We start from the raw sequence: 13,192 nt of genomic DNA on the forward strand, positions 1-13,192 counted from the left end.
CTATGTGGTCTTCCCTATTATTTTTGTGTCTAGCATTCAAATTTGGTTTATTACATTGCAGTTGATCTTGATTATTAAGATTCTTCTAAAGATTGTAACTATGGAATTTAGCTTTAGTCTTTTTTCCTAGATAAATCCACAAAGAGAGCTCGAATCCCTGCTGCATCTTCCTCCTTTGTTTTTCAAGTCGGTTGTATGGTATTCACTTTGGTTTCCTTAAAAATCCACTTTTTAACTTTTTTATTTAGCAGCTTCTTCAAGCTTCTCCTCATTTTCAGAGGATCAGGTAAATAAAGCAATTCAAGAACATATCTAAAAGAGACAATCTTCAAGTGATAACCTGGGGTATTCAGCTAGCCCTGTAACTAATATTAAAATTACAAGGATTGGCCGGGCGCAGTGGCTCACACCTGTAATCCCAGCACTCCCAGCACTTTGGGAGGCTGACGTGAATGGATCACGAGGTCAAGAGATCGAGACCATCCTGGCTAACACGGTGAAACCCTGTCTCTACTAAAAATACAAAAAATTAGCCGGGCATGGTGGCGGGCACCTGTAGTCCCAGTTACTCATGAGGCTGAGGCAGGAGAATGACGTGAACCCGGGAGGCGGAGCTTGCAGTGAGCCGAGACCACATCACTGTACTCCAGCCTGGGCTAGGGAGCCAGACTCCACCTCAAAAAAAAAAAAAAAAAAAAAAAAAAAAATTACAAAGATTGGCTACAGGGCTATGCATCAATATAGCAGTGATTAAGCAGAGAAGGCATGGATCTGAGCCCCTCGCTCCTCCTGTTCCAAGCTGGGCAATCTTCAGTAAACTGTGCATCCCTCCAAGCCCAAACTTCTTTATCTGTAAAATGAGTTCAATAACAACACATCAGAATAGACTGAGACTCAATTCAATCCCAGATTTAACCATTATGCTCTATTGCTACTTGGTCAAGTACTGTGATTAACCATAAACGTGAATGTGAGCATCTTGTTTGTGTAAATTTGATTGATTAATCTGCGTCTTAACCTTACTAATGTACACAGAGGTCTTTTTAAATTGGCCAAAGAGACAACATAAGTGAAACAGAGAGCCTCCCACTCAGTAATAATTCCACTATGACTGGCTCCATAGCAGTACAATAACTGCCATATTAGCAGAACATTCACAGATGCAGTATTTGTGGGTGATGCCTAATTCACCCACACTTCCTCATCCATCCAGTATTCTGATGAGACTTCTAGGTCTGTCTGTACCAGGGTAGGTATAATTAACAGAACTAGCTTGGACACCGGTACCGCAAATACAAATTCAAACTCTATCCAATCCTTTACCCCATCCGTAACTCTGGACAACTTCCAAACTCTTGGAGCCTGAGTTTCCTGAAAACTTAAATGAAGTTAATAATATACGCCTTAAAGGATTAGTGAAAAGAGAATAAAAAAGATGATGAATACAGAAAATTTAGCATGGCATGTAAGAATCCTCCTCTCCCTCCCAAGGGAGTAACACCAATGTTTAAACCTTATCCCAAGAGTTAAATTAAGAATTAATTAAACATTCCCAAACTCGAATTCTAGGTTCATCTCTCTTGACCATGTGGCCTAGGACAAGCTTTGACAATGCTCTGATCCCCAACTTCTTCATCCATGAAATCAGGGTCACCGGTAGTAACTGTTTACCCTGTACATGCATATAGTGCTGTATGGAACCAGCTATTAGTCAGTGTCTCATTATTATTAATTTCAAACTCAGAAGGCTGATGCATATAGCTCATATCTGTCAATATTTCCGTATTTCTATATCTGCATTACAAGTGACTGCACAAGTGGCAATTAGATGGCTTTATTCTTCCACGGAGGGGGACAAAAGTCTTTTTTGGCTAAAGAGCCAAAGTGTGTAAAAATATCAGTTTGTGAATAAAATAAGCTCAACGGAACATGATTTTCTCCTTCCCCACTTTCTATTATTGTCCTAAACAAAACATGCTCTTTATACAATTCACCAGGATCATGGCCCTTAAATATTGAATGTAATTTTGCTACATAAGGAGCAAACACCAACACTTGCAGTGTGACAAAAATTAAAAGTAAACAAATGATCAAGGTACATTTTATTTTCAAATCGGCTTGATTTACTCTGAAAATATGACCCAACTTCCTCTTCCCAATTGCTCAATCTGACCACAGTCTCTCACTGACCCAAACTGCAATTCTTAAATGTATGAGCAGATGAATCCAAATCCCATCTTTCTCTCCTTTGACAAACTAGAATTGCTATTGTTCCCTCGGTAAACATAGTAGGATATGAAATAAGACAATTTAATCCTCCGATTTATGACAGTGGGAGAGATGTTGCTGAAAATCCTCGGCTATCAGTGCTTTTAATTAAAACAACATTAGTAATGGTCACTAAAGGAAAATATATTCCATTGTAAATGTCAAGATTTATATTGTTTTTGACAATGCCACAGTAATTATGCTAAGGTGCAGGAAGTAACACCGCCTCACTAATTCTCCTGCAACACAAAATATACAGTGAAAGTGACAAATGGATTAATTTACATATGGATGAACATGATCTGTCGCTCTCCAAGGTCCCAAAAGATACATAAGAGAAAAGTTTAGTGATGTTACTGGATGATGTCTTTTAAGACAACACAATACAATATATGAGTATGTACCCTTATCACATAGAGAAGGGATTTTCGAAATATTTTAACTTAAATAGGTTCATTAAAAAAAATCACCACCCAACATGGTCCCTTGTCTCTGGTCAATTAGAGTCATAATATTGTTTTATTGTATTACAAAAGGTAAGAATGTACACTGTATAAGTGAATAAGTAATATACATTACTATATAAGCAGATAAATAAATACAAAAGCACAAACATACAAAAGCAAATGACCACTCAACTCACTTCCACCCCTTCAAGGAAAACACAGTTCCTTTACCATAGTTACTATCAGAAGCCTTTCCTTTCTTCATTTTCCTATAAGCACGCAGAAATATACATGTGGACACATTTGTGCCAAAATTCCTTTTTTTCTGACACTTGCTTTTTTCCTCCTACTCCACAATATGTCAGGACAATTTTCTACAAGATATAGCAAATGGAGTAACATAGAATAGAGCAAAACATGAAAACTTCAAACTCATTAGTGGGTGATTTTTCTTTTTTTTTTTTTTTTTTGTCTCATAACAGATTATGCCACCTTTTCACCTTCCACTCCTCCATTTAGAAGATGTTACCTATGCCTATGTTACACAAGTTTACACTTCAATTATGAGTTCAGAACTAGATAGTCCAAAAGTAAAGTAGTTGCATGTTGTTAAATGTAAGACTGTTTAAATTGGCATTTTAAATGGATGACAATTTTAGCCTACATAGTGCATGAAGCAGAGTCTCTACATTCTGGTTTGTAGTATTCATTCATTGATTCATTAAGGACCCACTATGTTCCAGGGCTCAGGAATCCAGGTGAACAATCAGCCATGGTCCCCAACTTCAGAATCTGCTTTTCAAAGTAGCTAATATGTTATGAAAAGGCTCTACAGCAACTATTTTATTATGTTCAAGACATCCCTGTGATTCAGGAACCATAATTATTGACATTGTTTAACTGAGGAAACAGAAATTAGGAGAGGTTAAGTAACATGTCCAGAATCACAATGCAACCATGGCATAGAAAGATCTGCCTGTCCACCACCTCCCACAGAGGTTTACGCTCTGACCCACCAGGTTATATGTTTTACAGCTTAAAGATGTGGTTACTAAGAGACCAGAATCTTGGAGAAATCATGAAATCTCACTTGCTCTCAGTTTCCCCATCAGTAAAGTACAGGGATCAGAGAAGTTAATATCAAATCTCTCTGTACTCTAAATGTCTATTTATGCCGGTTTTTTGTTTTGTTTTGTTTTTTGTTTTTGAGACGGAGTCTTTCTCTGTTGCCCAGGCTGGAGTGCAGTGGTGCGATCTTGGCTCACTATAAGCTCCACCTCCCAGGTTCATGCCATTCTCCGGCCTCAACCTCCCAAGTAGCTGGGACTACAGACACCTGCCACCATGCCCAGCTAATTTTTGTATTTTTAGTGGAGATGGGGTTTTATCGTGTTAGCCAGGATGGTCTCGATCTCCTGACCTCGTGATCCACCCACCTCAGCCTCCCAAAGTGCTGGGATTACAGGCGTGAGCCACTGCGCCTGGCCCTTTTTTTCTTTTCAAGGATTTCAAAACTTGAACTGATGTTATTCATCCAATATGTTCTCCCTTAAATTTAATATAATCTTCACTTGCATGCCTCTTTAGATCAGAGAAGAGTAAGACACACTTTTAATAATCCTTATATCCTTCCTATTAGTCTTTCTCCAGCTAATATGCCAGTGCCTTTCTCAGTCTAAACCTTTGGAAGATAAAAGGAGAAACTGGCATTTCTAACTTTGTATTCATAACGCCTATTTAAAATCAAGATCAAATTCCCCAGAATGCATGACCTTAACTTGCAGAAAGTTGACCCATTCTTGAGTTAATATTAGAGCAATTAGTCTAACAAAAGGTCTTTTCTTCATCTTTATAATATTCAACTTCATCTGTGTCTGAAAACTAAGTTCAAAATTTAATGCCAATAAAATGTCCAATCTGCTTCACACATACTTGATCCTGTGTCTGTCACTCTAAAATGAATTTAACTTCAGAAATTTACTTCTGTATGATAAAGAACAGTCCTATGTGTAAAACTGTCAGTCTCACTAAGAGGTACCCCAGGAGCCCAGGAAATGTACTTCTAATTTTTTTTTTTTTTTTTTTTTTTTGAGATGGAGTCTCACTCTGTTGCCCAGGCTGAAATGTAATGGCATGATCTTGGCTCACTCCAACCTCCGACTCCCAGGTTCAAGTGATTCTTCTGCCTCAGCCTCCCAAGTAGCTGGGATTACAGGCACCCACCATCATGCCCGGCTAATTTTTGTAGAGATGGGGTTTCACTATGTTGGCCAGGCTGGTCTTGAACTCCTGACCTCAGGTGATCAGCCCACCTTGGCCTCCCAAAGTGCTGGGATTACAGGCATGAGCCACTGTGCCCAGCCACTCCTTTCTAAATATTTAATCAATCTCAAAACATCTGCTTGTCTTGTCAGCATAACCTCTATAATTCCATCTATTATAGAAATATTCCCCAGATGTGTATAGCTGCCCAGTGAAATTGACAGTTATGAGAAAAAAATAAAATAAAATTGTCTCCCCTTAGTCAGTAGGCTACTTGATGGCCAAATACCCTGTTCAGGATTAAAGTGGAATCAACCCTACAGACAAAAGCATCCCTCTTCCCTCTGGCTACAATGAGCTATAACCAGCATTCCCTTTTCATGGTGATATAAACAGGTACTCAGGAAGAGCTGTTATTAGGTCTTTGATGCAAGAAAAGCTAAAGTAACGTTTCTTTAAGGCACAGAAATCTTGCCAACTGTTTGGAGCTTCTTCCTCCCAGAGAAAAACACGGTTGGTACTAACCCTTTACCCAGTGCAAATTCAATGTAATGAACCAGTTAAGGGATTTTCTTTTTTATTTGTTTAGTGTATGAATCTACTGAGGAGATTGGGACACTTTTAACAACATAATAAATAAAATATGATCTACCAAATTTCCATTTTATGAAAATTAAACTAAAGAGCCATTTTAGTGTTGAGAACATTGGGTAAAATAAAGGGAGACCCGTGGGCCAACAAATCAAGCCCAATTCTTGCAAAAGGTCTTGAGTCCCTCTTTAGAAGGTTGGTCTAAAGTTGCAGATTTGCAATGACACATCAGGTTGCCGGAGACTGGGTTTTCTAGGAGCAGATTCCAAGGAGATCTGCATGTGGGGTGTTGACTGGGGACGGTTCTCAGGATCAGCACCTTGGAGGGAGTCAAGGGCGGGCACGGGTCAGCTGTGATGCACTCTCAGTAAGGGCTTCCAAAGATTTTTTTTCAGTGTATGAATGTACTGAGGAGACTGGGGCATTTTAACAAGATAATAAATAAAATATGATCTACCAAATTTCCATTTTATGAAAATTAAAGAGCCATTTTAGTTTTGAGAACATTGGGTAAAATAAAGGGAGAACCAAGGGCCAAGCTACCTTGCCTAAAGGTGCCAGCCACCACACCCAACTAAGTACCAGCTCAGCTGCAAGTTGTCACTGAATCACACTCCAGGCAGCTGGGAGAAGGAATGCTTCAGTCATTAAGACAGGGATGGAGATCTGGGAAGCAAACTGTTAAAACCATGCTCACCACACAGGTCTAGCTCAATCATGGTCAGTCTTCCCACAGTTAAGCAATGGATTCTGAAATGTCAAGCCCAACAGGAAAGGCTAAATATCCCCAGATGAATGAGTCTTGCTAAGGTAGCCAACTGCAGTTTTGAAGGAAATGGGTGAAAGTGTAGAACATCTAGCTCCTTCCCAGGAGGTCCACTGAACATTAAGAATATGGCAATAAAGCTAAGAGCTAGGAGGAATTCTTTAATTCATTACTCATTTATTCATTCAACAGATAGTTACTGAACATTTAATATATAGGAAAAAGCAAGAAGAAAGACAAGCTGTGCCTCTGTGAAGCTCACAGGCTAATGAGGCCAAAATCATCAAAACAACACTCTCAAAACAAATACTTTTAAGCCGAGTGTCATGAAGAAGTAATATAGGGCTATAGGGCAGCACTGTCCAATAGAATTCTCTACAACTATAGAAATATTTTATTTAATTTTTAATTTTTATTTTGAGACTGGGTCTCACTCTGTCACCCAGGCTTGAGTGCAGTGGCAGGATCATGGCTCACTGCAGCCTCCAACTCCTGGGCCTAAATGATCCTCCCCCCTCAGCCTCCTGAGTAGTTAGAACTACAGAGGCCAGCCACCACACCCAACTAAGTTAATTTGTGTGGAAATGGGGGTCTCCTTATGTTGCCCAGGTTTGTCTCAAACTCCTGGCCTCAAGCGATCCTCCCACCTCAGCCTCCCAAAGTGCTGGGATTACAGGCCTGAGCCGCTGCATTCAGCCTGGTAATATATCTGTGTTATCCAATATAGTAGCCACTGATGACTATGTACGTGGCTACTTATCACTTAAAATGGGGCTAGTGTGACTTAGGATTGGGTTTTTACATTTGTATTTAATTTTAATTAAATTTACATGTCCACCTGTAGCAAGGGGCTAACCCTACCATTCAGATGGGGATATGTCAGAAAAAGCATCTCCAAATCAATGACATCCCAGCCTGGATGTGCAAGATGAGCAGTAATTAGAGAAACTAAGAGTACGGGGAAGAATCTGCCAGTTGACAGGAAGAGCACATATAAGAATGGTGACAAAGGAAAGAGCACGTGGCTACTGGAGGAACGAAAGGAGGTGTGTTGGGCTCATGCACTGATTTTGGGGAGTATGGTGTGACACAGCGAGTGAATGCAGCGGGCTCTGGGTGACACAGTGTCCTGAGTACATTTCAGAGATATTCATGTGCAAGGGGAAGGCACTGGAAAATTGTAAGAAAGGTAGCATAGGATTAGGTTCAATTTTTAGGTGATCCATTTGCCATAAAGAGAACAGATTTGGGGAGTGGGGGATTGAGCCAAGGAGCAGACGGACAAACACACCCTTTTTTTTTTTTTTTTTTTTTTTTTGGAGGGGGACAGATTTTCACTCTGTCACCCAGGCTGGAGTCCAGTGGCTCAGTCTTGGCTCACTGCAACCTCCACCTCCCAGGGTCAAGCAATTCTCCTGCCTCAGCCTTTTGAGTAACTGGGATTACAGGCACCCGCCACCACTCCTGGCTAATTTTTTTTTTTTTTTTAATTTTTAGTAGAGACAGGGTTTCACTATGTTGGCCAGGCTGATCTTGAACTCCTGACCTCAAGTGATCCACCCTCCGTGGCCTCCCAAAGTGCTGGGATTACAGGCGTGAGCCACCGTACCTGGCCAAGAACATCCTTTAAAAGGTTGTTCTCTCTGTTCCCTCTGCTCCTAAAACGCACACACACAAAGCCACACTCTTACAAGCACTCTTTATCAGAGTGTACCTGGTACAACCTCTTTGAAGCAAATTTCGTATTATTCCTCAAAAGTGTAAATGTACACAACTTTGTAAGATAACTTCCTTTTTAGGACTTATCTTAGAAATACAGTATCAGTATGCATGAGTGTATAGTCAGGGATGTCACTACCTCATTATTTATATAGCAAAAACTGGAAACTACCTAAAAATGTCCATTGTTAGAGGACTACGTTAAAGAAATTGTGACATAGGAAAAAAATGAATATTGAACATTCTTAAAAATTTTTGAAAAGTGTTTCAACATAAGTTAAAAGGGACAAAGTACATAATAGGATTGTATAGTATGAACCCATGTGTGTAAAACAAATTACACATATACACACAAGTACACGCACTTTTATGCTTGCCTCTAATAAACATCTGTGTACAAAGATACAAGAATCTACTAAGAATGACTAATCCCAGGAAGTGAGACCAGTCTGGGGTTGGAGAAAATTTTTCTTTTCATTCTATCCTATTTTGCATTGTTTTATTTCTCTATCATGTATATATAATATAAAATACTGGTTAATTTAAAAGAATTTATATATATGATGTATGAATTTATAAATATGACTTCTATATCATATATGTATATGATATCCTTTGTTGTGGAGTGGGTCAATGTTCTTTCTTTCTCTCCCTGTGTCTTTCTTTCTTTTTCTCTTTCTTTCACTTTCTCTCTCTTTCTTTCATTTCTTGCCATTCTTTGCTAGAAATTAAACTCTGCTTTTTCTAATATCAGATCACTCTTGGAATCCAAAGGAAATAATAAATTCAGTTGTTTGGGATCTGATACAAGTCATGGCAACTTTGGAGAAAAATCTCAAGTTTTCTCTGCTATTTTCCACTCAGGAAGCCAATGGTGGGATGCCGGGGAGACCCACTTGGGACTGAATAGAATGTTCCGGGTACTTGAGAGGCTCTTCACATCCACAGTCACACTTCCTGTGCAGAGGTGAACAGCTGGTGGGGGAAGGAGGGAAGGCATTTCTGTCTCCATCTTCTGCAGCGGAAGCCGAGGTGTAAGCAGTTCAGTGACCTGGTCTGCTCATAGCAGATGGGAGAAGTAGGACAGGGGTGAAAATTGGACCCTTCTCACCCTGGCCAGGTTTCTGTTCTACCAGTTTGGCCTGTCCTGGGGACTGCAGCTGCGATACTGCAAAAAGACTACAAGAATCAAGAATCACACAATAGAATTCCACAAACCTTTTGCAATTTCTTGACATGTATGAATGTCTTGACGTGTAAGCATTCTATGCTAGGGTGACTCACCTCTTTCATAATTTAACATGCAAGATGTTCTTTCAGGTTTTCAATTTTCACTTAAATATTTATTGAGCACCTACTGTGTGCTCAGATAGTATTCTAACCACTAAGAATTCAGCCATGAACAAAACAGAAAAAGATCCGCTCAGTGCTTGTGGTTACTAAAAGAAACAAGCAACAAAGAAATGAATAATTTAAGAAATCATTACAGTTGTGAGGCATGATCCTGCATGCAATTAAAAGGCAGAGAGACAGAGAATATCTGAAGGAGACCATCTGAGATTGGATGGTCAAACAGTTCTCTGGGCAGGGGACTTTTGACCTGACAATGAGGTCAGAGCCTGCCATGGAAGAACATTACTGACAAAGGGAAGCGTGAGATGGCAAAGACATGGACGGAAAAGAGTTCATCATTAGAAGAGTGAAAAGGAGTTGTTGTGGCCAGAGCTTAGAGAGGAAGGAAAAGAGGCTGGGTGCGGTGGCTCACGCCTGTAATCCCAGCACTTTGGGAGGCCAAGGCAGGCGGATCACAAGGTCAAGAGATCGAGACCATCCTGACCAACATGGTGAAACCCCATCTCTACTAAAAATACAAAAATTAGCTGGGCATGGTGGTGTGCGCCTGTAGTCCCAGCTACTTACTCGGGAGGCTGAGGCAGGAGAATTGCTTGAACACAGGAGGTGGAGGTTGCTGTGAGCCAAGATCGCGCCACAGCACTCCAGCCTGGCGACAGAGCAAGACTCCATCTCAAAAAATAAAAACAAAAATAAGAGAGAAAGGAAAAGAGAGGCTCAAGATACCAGATACCTAGGAACAACATAAATGCAATATTCAGAAATTATATCTAGCACTCAGTACAAAGATTCACATCATCCCCTACCCTCCCACTCCTGCCACACAGCTAGACACACTTGAAGTATTTTATAAGATTGACCAAGAATATAGACTGAGCTGTATTAGTCAATATGTATTTATCTGATTAAATTAAAAATATATATGTACATATGTATCTGTATGTATATATGTATCATTTCATTCAACATACATTTATCAAAAGTGCAAATTCATAATTTAATTTTTGGAGTAAAAATAAATACAGTGACAGCTAACATATAATTTATCCTATCTTCTAGTTAAAAGATCTCCATAGAGCCATTTCCCAGGAATGTGTGTTTTAAGAAAGTAAATTATGATTTATATGTTTCTAAATGCTCACTAAATAACTACTTTTTGAGTTGGGTAAATATTACTCTTAAAAGAAAAAAACCTGCACAACTGAAAAGATTCTAATTATAAAATGCCCTAAAACTCATTCTCAAGTTAGGGAAATCTATACACAAATGAGTCCATTTCTCACCTAGTAGACTGACAAAACGTTGAAAAAGCTCTTGGGCGTCATGTGACAAAATGAGAGGAAATGGGCTTTCTTGTACGTTGCTGGAGAACATCCTCCAAAGCAACTTTCATGAAATTCTACATGTGAATACCCTTGGAACAATAAGTCCCACTTCTTCTAAGAATTTATTCACTTCCAGGATCTCCACTGGGTGTGATGAGGGGTAGTCTGTAGCACTGTTTGTAACAGAGGGGGAAAAAATAGATTTACCCCAATGTTCCATGAAAGAGAAAGACAGTGGATTTGAACCCAGGCTCTGACACGTAAGGCTGTGTGAGTTGGCCGAAAACTTAACCTCTTAGTATCTCAGTTTCATAATTTGTAAAATGGGCATAAAATAACACCTACTTTATGCACATATTTAACAAATAAAAGGAAGGAAGAAAAGAAGAATCAATAAATAATCAAATAAGATATCCATACAGGAGAATCCTATCAAATTATTCAAACTATGATATATCACTAAATAAAAAATCCATGGCTCAGAAGACTATATAAGTAAAAATTGCATGCAAACGCACATACAGACACACACATGCACACCCACACACACACACACAAAATTACTTATATATAGACTATTCTGGAAGAAACTATTCACAGTGGTTGCTTCTGAAAAAGGGAACTAGACGATTCTAGGAAATGGAGATGAAAGGAAACTCTACTCTTCAGTGTATAAACTTTGTATCCTCGAATTTTATACCAAGTGTACATATTACCTACTCCAAAAGAAATCAAATAAAATTTAATTTTAATGGAATAAATCCAAACCTTTGATATTAATTGCTGTATTTCCTGATGATGAATTTGCAGATTATATATAAACAACTATGAGAAATTCTAAAATGTTCTACTGCTCAGAAGAGAATCTACTGCAAAATGAGGTGGGATATAGGCACAGTTTTCTATTTGTCTTCTCACATCTGAATACACCATTCCATTCTTCTGACAGGAAGTAAAACCATTCATCCATTCAATCAACAAATATTGAGAATTTACTAAAGACTATGACCTGGGGATACAGCAGTGAACAAGATAGCCAAAGTCCCTGGCCTCAGAGAACTTACTCTAAGATGTAAATAATTCATAAAATGGGCATAAAATAACCCCTACTTCATGCACATATTTAATAACAAAAGGAAGGAAGGGAAGGGAAGGGAAGGCAGAAGGGAAGGGGAGGGAGGGAGGGAAGGAAGGAAGGAAGGAAGGAAGGAAGGAAGGAAGGAAGGAAGGAAGGAAGGAAGGAAGGAAAAATACATAAGCAAATAATATATGTAAGATAAAACTTATGTCTCTTAGAGTAAGTTCTATGAGGCCAAGGACTTTGGCTATCTTGTTCATTCCCTCTCTTACAGAAGAAAAACAAGCAAGAAAAAAAAATGTATATAGAAACAGAGAAACAGAAAAAGAAGAGAACAAATGGCACAAAATGTTAAAAAATTGTTAAGTTCTATACATGAATTAAATTAGGTGATGTTCTAAAAGAATGTGAGGAGTCAACTTCAAATGTTGTAGTCAAGGCAAGTCATTCTGAGGCAGGAATATGGATGCCAAGAGACAGCCAGCCGGGAGAAAATCAGAAGTAAGAGCAGCCAGTTAATGGACAAGATGGATTCAAACCAGTGAAGACTTCTCCAAGAGGACAAACTTTCTTGGAAAGGTTCCTATCCAATTTCACTTTACACCACATTGAATTAATGGATGCTGAAGACTAGACTAAGTACGTGATAACTTCCACATTTGAGGCCACTGCTAGTGGAATGGAACCCAGACTCAAAAAGTGACTTTTTCATGGATTAGCCAAAATTTCTGCACTTTGGTGGAAAGAAACCTGGAAACTGAGAAATTAGTATAAAGAGGGGATTCAAATAAGTATGATTTTTTAAAAGTTTGGAAAATAAATTTCTTTTATTGAATGAATGTATGGTGTTAAGATAATAAAATGAATTCTAAGAGTTGAATTGCTCTTCTAAACACGGAAACCTGTATTAAATAGAAGCATTGAACTCAATACCAGTGTTTTAACTAATTTGAGTTAGTCCATTCACGAGACTTGCTAGTTTCTCTTTCTACTAATCACAGCAGTATCCATTGTACATTTGAATGAAGGGAAGAAAAAATAAGGGCTTGGGCAAAACCAAAATAAGGTTGTACAGTTTTTGGGGGGTGAGAAGTGACATACACATGGTGATATCAGAGGAAAGTTTTGTAAGAGGATGATATTGGGTACACGGGAGTTTTTTCCCTAAGCACCTAATTTTTAAGTTATTTATATAAAATGATGACATAGAGCAGCTATAAGTAAAGACATTTTAGAAAAACTATTTTAAAAAATAAGTATACTGGTCTGCAGTTTCCCAAACTTCAGCCCTGCACCCTTTGGATTTGCACCGCCTCTGTGTACTATCACCTGCCTCCAAAATTTTTGCCACTGTATGGTCATATAATACCGGCGCTGTAAGTTA

General features: G+C 38.8%; 1 protein-coding gene across 4 annotated transcripts in view; it reads right to left on the bottom strand.

Annotated features, from left to right (window-relative positions):
• The window catches only part of DOK5 (docking protein 5), a 167,513-nt gene that overhangs the window by 142,592 nt on the left and 11,729 nt on the right, over window positions 1–13,192 (bottom strand). The gene's annotated exons all lie outside the window — the stretch shown is intronic.

Source organism: Chlorocebus sabaeus, chromosome 2 (genome assembly GCF_047675955.1).
Source record: "Chlorocebus sabaeus isolate Y175 chromosome 2, mChlSab1.0.hap1, whole genome shotgun sequence".
NCBI lineage: Eukaryota > Metazoa > Chordata > Mammalia > Primates > Cercopithecidae > Chlorocebus > Chlorocebus sabaeus.